This window comes from Protomyctophum bolini (genome assembly GCF_963924005.1).
Source record: "Protomyctophum bolini genome assembly, chromosome: 3".
Taxonomy (NCBI): Eukaryota; Metazoa; Chordata; class Actinopteri; order Myctophiformes; family Myctophidae; genus Protomyctophum; species Protomyctophum bolini.
Window position 1 is genome coordinate 23,563,626 of NC_137864.1, and position 8,192 is coordinate 23,571,817.

An 8,192-nucleotide genomic window follows, 5' to 3' on the forward strand; every position below is an offset into this window, starting at 1 on the left:
TCACTTACCAGGGACAATTCACCCCTTTCGGACTTGTACTTTGTGGTTGTGTGCATGAGTGGATCAGAAAGAATACACGGGCACTGATGCAACCCCCCGCCAATGGAAATTAAAATATCTTTCCTGAACCAATTCTCTGGCAAGAATCACATTTCCATATAGCTGACGCTGTCCAACCAAAATCAGTGTATTTCTTACTTCTCTCACAGACATCCATGACACCTTAAAGGTGAAACAAATAAATAGTAATAATAGCCTTATGTGTATAGCCATGGCAAAAAACAAACCAAGGACAGCACATGTTGCTCTATTATATGCATCACTTGGTGAATGTTTCAGCACCATGCTCAATGGACAGCGACAAGCCAGCACACTCTGGCCCCGCTTGTGTGTTTGGAGTATAAACAGCTGCAATACCACTGGGTGACCTAAAGTGGCACTGTTGAGCAGTCTAAAAACACACACACACACACACGCACGCACGCGCACGCACGCATGCACGCGCACACACACACACACACACACACACACACACACACACACACACACACACACACACACACACACACACACACACACACACACACACACACACACACACACACACACACACACACACACACACACACACACACCAAATCCAAAAGAAAGCAATGCTGAAATGTTGTATATTGGCCTATAACATTGCAGGGCCTATAGTCAAACTTGAAGTAGACACATGGGAGAGGGAGAGAGAGAGAGAGGTCGGGCTGGGGGGGAGGGGGGGGACTACAATCTCTTTCCGTTTCTTTTTTGCATGCATGTTGACTTGCACTTGCAAAATATGTATTCATTTACTTCTGATTTCCTGGCATTTAGTTAAATGGAACCCTCTCAACACAAATGTAGTGTTATTTGGGGAATTCTTGCGAGGCTGTTTGAAAAGGGTTCAGTTCAGTATCTTTATTGTCTCCTAAGGGAAATAAGCTCTGCAGAAATAAACATGGAGAAACAGAAACAAACAGAGATTATTAAAACAAGAACTCATCAGAGTATGGCATTTATCTATCTTATACAGTACAGAGTCAGACCATGAAATAAAACTTGATGAGATTCCATCTATTGGCTCCATATATTTGCTAGGTATCTTTGATAGTTTGATCTCCATTGATTAGAAATGATAATTCCGTTCACTTTCATTCTGTATCACAGTGAAACAGTGTGTCACTCATTTGGCACACAGAATAAAACAAATTGCATAGCATTACAAAACCGGGCATGTTTTCTTTGTTGTATTCATGTTCCGTTTTGGAATCTTCAAATAGTAATTCAATTCAACTCAATTAAAAGAGCAACTTTGAAACCTGTTTCCTTCTGCAATGTAAGTCAATGAGCAAAGTATTTTGGAATATAATTGTCTAATAAAAAAGAGCAACTGTTGAAGATATGTTTTGGAGTTACATTATGGCAAGGAATCTCTACCAAAGTGAAATTTTGCTTTAAAGTGGCTTGGCAATGATCAGCAAAAAGATGCAGCACAGATGCAACAGGTACGGGAGACAAATGTTCTGCCTTCATTATAGCTCTTAGGCCTATCCATAGTCCCTAGGCATGCCATAAGGATGTCTGCTGTCTTTCCTCGGACATGTGGTCCTCACAATGAGAGAACACACAAAATGAACACACATGCAAACACAGGCGCACACACGCATGCATGCATGCACAAAGCACGCACATACTGAATAATTTTCACTAGCAAAGGCTGATACCAACCAATAGTGTTTAAAGGGATATTTCACTTTCAAATAAAATAAACATTAAAAAAGCTAAAGTAATGTAAAAATCACGTCCCCCTCAAGCATTAGAATGTCCTTCAAATGCAGGACTTCTCAAAGTGGCTAATGAATGAATGGAAGGTGCTGCTCCTGAACTTCGGCTAGGAGCTCCAATTGTTGTTTCAATTTGATTTACACAAAGGTACGATGCACTGCAAATAATTAGGATCAGATACATCTTCTCATCTCATCAAGAGTCTGGCCCATGCATGACCAGGCTCTTCACATAAGTGGTCAATTATGTGCAATAGCCAGAGCAATATAATAACTCTAATAATCATGTACAGCGGTCAAATTATGCAGCAAGTGATATCCTCAGAGGTAAATGAAATCAATTTCATGCTCATTCATGCAGTTATTACTGCATGCATGAATAGTTTTAGTGTAGTAGTAGTATGTGTGTGTGTGTGTGTGTGTGTGTGTGTGTGTGTGTGTGTGTGTGTGTGTGTGTGTGTGTGTGTGTGTGTGTGTGTGTGTGTGTGTGTGTGTGAGAGAGAGAGAGAAGAGAGACTAGGTCGTCTCTCTCCCTTTCATCTTTGGGGGCAAGCATTAAACAGCAGTCTAGCTAAACAAGGTTAGCTCTCCATACACCCTGTTCCCTCAATGCACATCGGCCCCTTTGATGTTGGACCACAAGATAATCACACAAGTCTAATGAGGACCTGCATCAGTGTGAGAAAGAAAGAAAGAAAGAAAGAAAGAAAGAAAGAAAGAAAGAAAGAAAGAAAGAAAGAAAGAAAGAAATAGTTGTTTTCATTGTTTCAGTTGAAGGTGGTGTTGTTGCTGTTTTGGGGTAATTGTGACCCAGCTTGATAAACACTTAAAGTCATTGGACTATTTTTGTTTTTGTTTTTTCATGTCATATGAAAGCAGGGAATCATACAGGTTATCTTCAAATTGACATATTGGTTGTTTGACCCACCAGTTTTGGAGATGGCTTATAGAAAAATGTCTTGCAGAGTAAAGTAGAGAACCTATAGCTAGTAAAGAAAATGGTCTTGAAACATGTACTTCTGTCATCTATGAGTCTATGACTTTAGACCCTCTTGTAAACAAATGTGTTGGGTCGTCCACTCACAGTTAACAGTCGTTGTATTGAGTTGTGCTTGAAATGTACTGTAATTCTGCAAACTGTTAATAGATATGTCAATCAATCAATAGAGGGCACTAGAACGAAAGTATTCGACAGAATGTGGCAACCGTTTTTTGTCTCACCTATCATTAACAGGCTGAAGTATGTATGCACATAAATGTTTTATTTCATTTTTTATTTTCTAAAACTCTTAACTGTGATCTATTGTATAATATTATTTTCATTTGTGTATGTTTAGTTTTTGTTTCTGTGCTAAATGTATTATTTTTCCTTTTAATTTCCTTTGAATGGGGGGGTGGGAAGGGTTTGTGTGTATGTGATGTGATTGTTTGTAAAGTATGTCTTGTCTTTAAACCTGAAAATGTATAAATAAAATTGTAAAAATCAATAGAGTGCACTGTTTTCCCTTTGTTGGCCGTTAGCTGTAGCCGTTAGCTGTTAGCCGCTACAATTATTAACCACGTCATGGTGGGGTTTTAATGAAAGAATGGCATTTTTCGGGCCGAACAAATAATTAGAAAGATGAAGAAAACGGCAAGTTACAACACTTTTTTTGTTGTTTTTCTTCTTTGTAATTAATTTGTTTGGCACAAAACAAAGTGTTTGCTGTCATGATTTGTCACAACTCCAGTTGGCTTTGTCCGCGGTGTAAACGTCTTTAAATAAATACTTTTTGAAAAGCCTATGGAGAAAATGAAAGGGGAATTCACTTCTGGGTCTCACGTCGTCATGAAAGGGGGCGGGACTGCGACGTCTATACTGAGCCACTGTTTGTAGCCTTTCATGGACATGTTCACGCTAGACTTACCGTATTATTATTCCCTTAATGATCATGTACATTCCAAATAAACAAATTTGAACCACATTTTGGTGTTATAATGAATGCATTTCATATTAAACATAAGTGTTTTCTTCGCTGGTTTTGGAAAAGGGGGGCCATTTCTACATTTCTTCTTTGTTGCAGGAACCAGTAGGAAGCATTAGCCGGAGCCGAGCTCCGCCAAACTCTGGCATTAATTAAGCACTGAATGGGATGTTTTGAAGCCAGATTAGAATGAGTATATTAGGGTTTTTTGTTTGTTGTGTTTTTTTTTTTACAAGATACTTTTCAACCTGTTCATAGACTATTTTTTCACTTTCGAGAAGGAGCTAAGAATAGAAACAGGGTGGTAGTTGCCGTGGTCTAATTTGCTCCCTTTCTTGTGCAGGGGGGGTTACTTTAGTATGTTTGAAATCTTGAGGGACCTGTCCCTGTTTGATGGATAGGTTTATTATGTGAGTGATGATTGGAGCTATAGAGTCTCTGACACATTTGGAAGGAATATTGTCATGGCCAATGGCCTTGTTGGGTTACCGGGCACTCAGGTTTTTAAGTAGGCCTACCATATCAGTTGTTACCATTACCAGTTTAAAATCGTCTTTGCATACACCTAGGTTTTTGTAGAAAGCTTTGATGTAGGCTACTCTATCTACAATTCTACACCAAAACACCCAGAGTGGGAGGGCAGTTTGTTAACCAGAGTTGTTGCAGTTATGTTTGTAAAGATGTTCCAAAATACTATGGATGCTGTTACGAATTACACCTGGAATGAAAGCAGGAAACAATTTTCTCTTCGGCAAGTATCTCAGAGCTGAGCAAAGGAGAAGTGAAGAGAAGTGGACAGGACAGGACCGGACCGGACAGCTCCGGTTCTCATGTTCTTGTTGTGTTTTTGTTTTGTTGTTTTGATCATGTTTTATATACTGCAATCATGTTTTCTGTATATTCTATATCTATATATGTACAATGTTTCATTATAATTTATATAGGCATAAGCCCCTGTATAAGCCCCTTGGGTTTTTTGCCTCAGCCTAGCACTTTACCCTTCTTATATTTATATGTTCCCTGTGTTGTTTTTATACTGTGCTGAATAAATAAATACAAAATACAAATACAGGAGAGGAGAGGAGAGGAGAGGAGAGGAGAGGAGAGGAGAGGAGAGGAATGTCGCCCATCCATACCCCTCCCTGCGGGTTGGCGTTCAACCGGCTTAGACATGCTTCACACAGTGTGAAAACAAGCGTTGATTATTCATGGAACATCACAAGTCATTCTCACCTGCCGAAGGCAGCAATGCATCTCAGTACATGACGAACAGCGATGAGGCAGTTCATTCATCTGACGCAATAACATGTATCGTTATGATGGTACAACTCAAAGACATGTCCCACAGACAGCATCAAGAGGCTGATGTCATCTGATCTGAGCAGAATGCGGGTCAAATGCTGATAGGCAGTACTTGGTTTATGTCAACCAGGCCGACAGGCTGGGAGGCTAGAGATTGTGTGTGTGTGTCTGTCTGTCTGTCTGTCTGTCTGTCTGTCTGTCTGTCTGTCTGTCGTTGTGCGTGCGTGTGACTGTGCAAATGTTGTACAACGCTGGACCGGTGTTAAACTTTGCATGTATACTCTCTTTAGAGGAATTCACATTTCAAATTGGCCTCATGGTGGTAGGTACTATTACCAGCTGGGCACCTTTATTGTCCTATAGCTCTTTTACTGGATTCCTGATACAACTCCCCATATCTATTAGATTAGTCCTTACCTCTTTACGATTTTCCACCATTTAGAATTTTCATTTACTGTAAACATACTTTATGGTACTACCCCTCCCGTGTAGCACTTGAACAGCATACGTACACTACACACAGGGCGGTGTGCAGAGCCATGGCAACATGAAGCATCGGTGGATGTGTTTTGATGATATATACAAATTGCCGTGGATCCAGCGATGCAGGTATAGCACGGTCCCACGGAACATTATCTACGTAGTTTCTCAATAGCCTCTCAAAGCCTTGGCTGACATTAGAGGTGAGGGTGACAGGACTCCAGTCATTCTCATTCATGCTACCTACCCTGGAGTGCTTGTGGACAGGACACAATGGTGGCATTTTCAAGCCTACGGGACCACAGCCTGGTAGAAGGAGAGATTGGAAGTAAACACACCAGCACATTTTGTAAGTAATTGCAAGTGAAGTATTATTATGTGCTTATCCTTCCTGATAAATCACCAAATCTCTGCGTGTCATGCTGTCCCGGACGTAAATCTGACCAAACAGTCTCAAACCTGGCATGTGTCTCGTATGATCCCAATGTGTTGTATATTTGTTCAGATTAATTGATAATAGTGGACCATATTGTAACACTGACAAAACTGTTGCGCCTTTCTTCGTCCTTTTTTCCCAACTTGACTACAGGAGCGGTGGTCTCAAAAACATAGAGGAAAACTTGACAGAAAAAGACAAAAAATGAAGGGAAACTCCTTAGACCGAGACTTAGGGGAAAAAAATATTTTATTTTAACATGCGATCTGTGCTTAAAGTGCAATTAAAAGTAGCAAACGTTTCGGTCCTAAGACCTTCGTCAGTGCTATATGATTTTCACAGAGCCTATATTGTAAACAAGTGTAATGCTTATGGTGTCGTCCCACAGTTAACAGTTTGGAGTTGTGCTTGAAATGTACTGTAATTCTGTAAAACTGCTAATAAATACTTCAATCAAACAAGGCTGAGTTGCACTTCGGACAGACCAACGGTTTCTGTCTGAGAAGCGAAACCACAAATATCTGTATCTGTCTGACCATGGGTCTGAGGCGGATGGCTGGACGCACCAATTCTCTGTGTTTTTGTGTGCATTTGTGGAATGCAACAGAAAGTATCCTCAATAGGCTTCAGGAATTGGCCAAGCGTCATTGCACACTTGTACCTCTTAACCAGCATAAGTCCCTGATTGGCCAACCTGACCCGGCATTAGCTTAACTGACTGACTCACTATTGTGCCGCATAGCCAATATAGATGACAATGCAATGGGAGAAAAAGTATAGGTAAAAGAGCCATTATGGAAAAAGATTATAATACATTATAGACCTGGGTTTCATATAAAGTGTTAACAGTGGTCATTGAAATCCCTTCCTTTCTTTGAAAGCGACAATTCAGAGCACAATTTACAATTTAGGCATTTAGCAGACGCTCTTGATCCAGAGCGATTTACATTAAGCAAGAACAGAAAAGCATGGGAATACATCACATAAAAAGCATTTATCATGAAACATGCGTAAGCTAAGAAAGTAACAGTGGAATATCTATATAATGAAACTATACATACAGCCTGTATCAAATGCTATCTAAGTCTACAGAAATGCTATCTAAGGGGGTAGGGTAAGAGCACCCTTACAAAAAAAGGTTTCCACTGTGTGGTTATTCATGGAACATACAATATGAGTAGAATAAATAATCCACGGTGAGCCTTGCAAGACCATATAATTAATTTCCAACAACTTTCCTGCCACGTGACTACAGCTGCATGTCTAAGTCAGCCCAATCTCTTGTTGATCTGCTCAGCACGTAGAGGTGTCTCAGTGGCTCCAGGAAGAAATCCTTATAGCTTTACACGTTTCATCCCACGTTTCATCTTCCTGTTCTCCGCTTCAGCTTTGATCAGCAGACATGCAATATCATCACACAGTGCACTGGCGTCTGCCTGGCTGCCGAGGTGTGAACCCTCTACCCCAGGAGCTGTTCACGCTATATGTCAGTTAACTACGAGTGATTTGTAGCAGGTGTTTACCCAGTGATTTGGTAATGTTTGCTGTTGAGTGTTGACATAATCTCCCTCACACTGAGACCTGCTGCTTGCCATTGGCCTTAACATCACCATGTGTTATGAAGGTTCCTCGTGAAAATGCTAATGTGGTGATCACCTTTAAAGGAAGACCGAAGAGGGTGCAATCAGACAGACAGACAGACAGACAAGGTTGAACCTGGCATGTCCACTCAAATCTATTTCCTCTCATCTCGGTTTTCTCATCACTGCAAACTCTTTTGTTTCTCTCTTGCATGTGTGATCAGGCTTGAGGCTTCACATATTGAGTGAACAGCACAACTTTAGGCTTTAGCCCTATTCGAATGAATTTAATTTCTCCTGGGTAGCTGCTAGGTCTATAGAGGGAACCACTGCTGGTCATCAAATTATTGGCTTAGGAATGAGAAAAAAACTAAAACAACATCTATGAATTCAAGTGGGTAAGTAATCGATAGAAAAATAGACATTTTGGGGATGAACTATCCCTTTAAGTAAAAGAAAATAGTACTTTTCCACCACTGCTTCTGTTCATATCATGTAAAGGAGCATCATATGGGCTACAATATAGCTCCACACATTGGAAGCACCCATGTGAGTGTTGTGTTTCTGCCATGAAGCTAAAACCCAATTACTCCTTTCTCTGACAGATCCTACGATAACTATG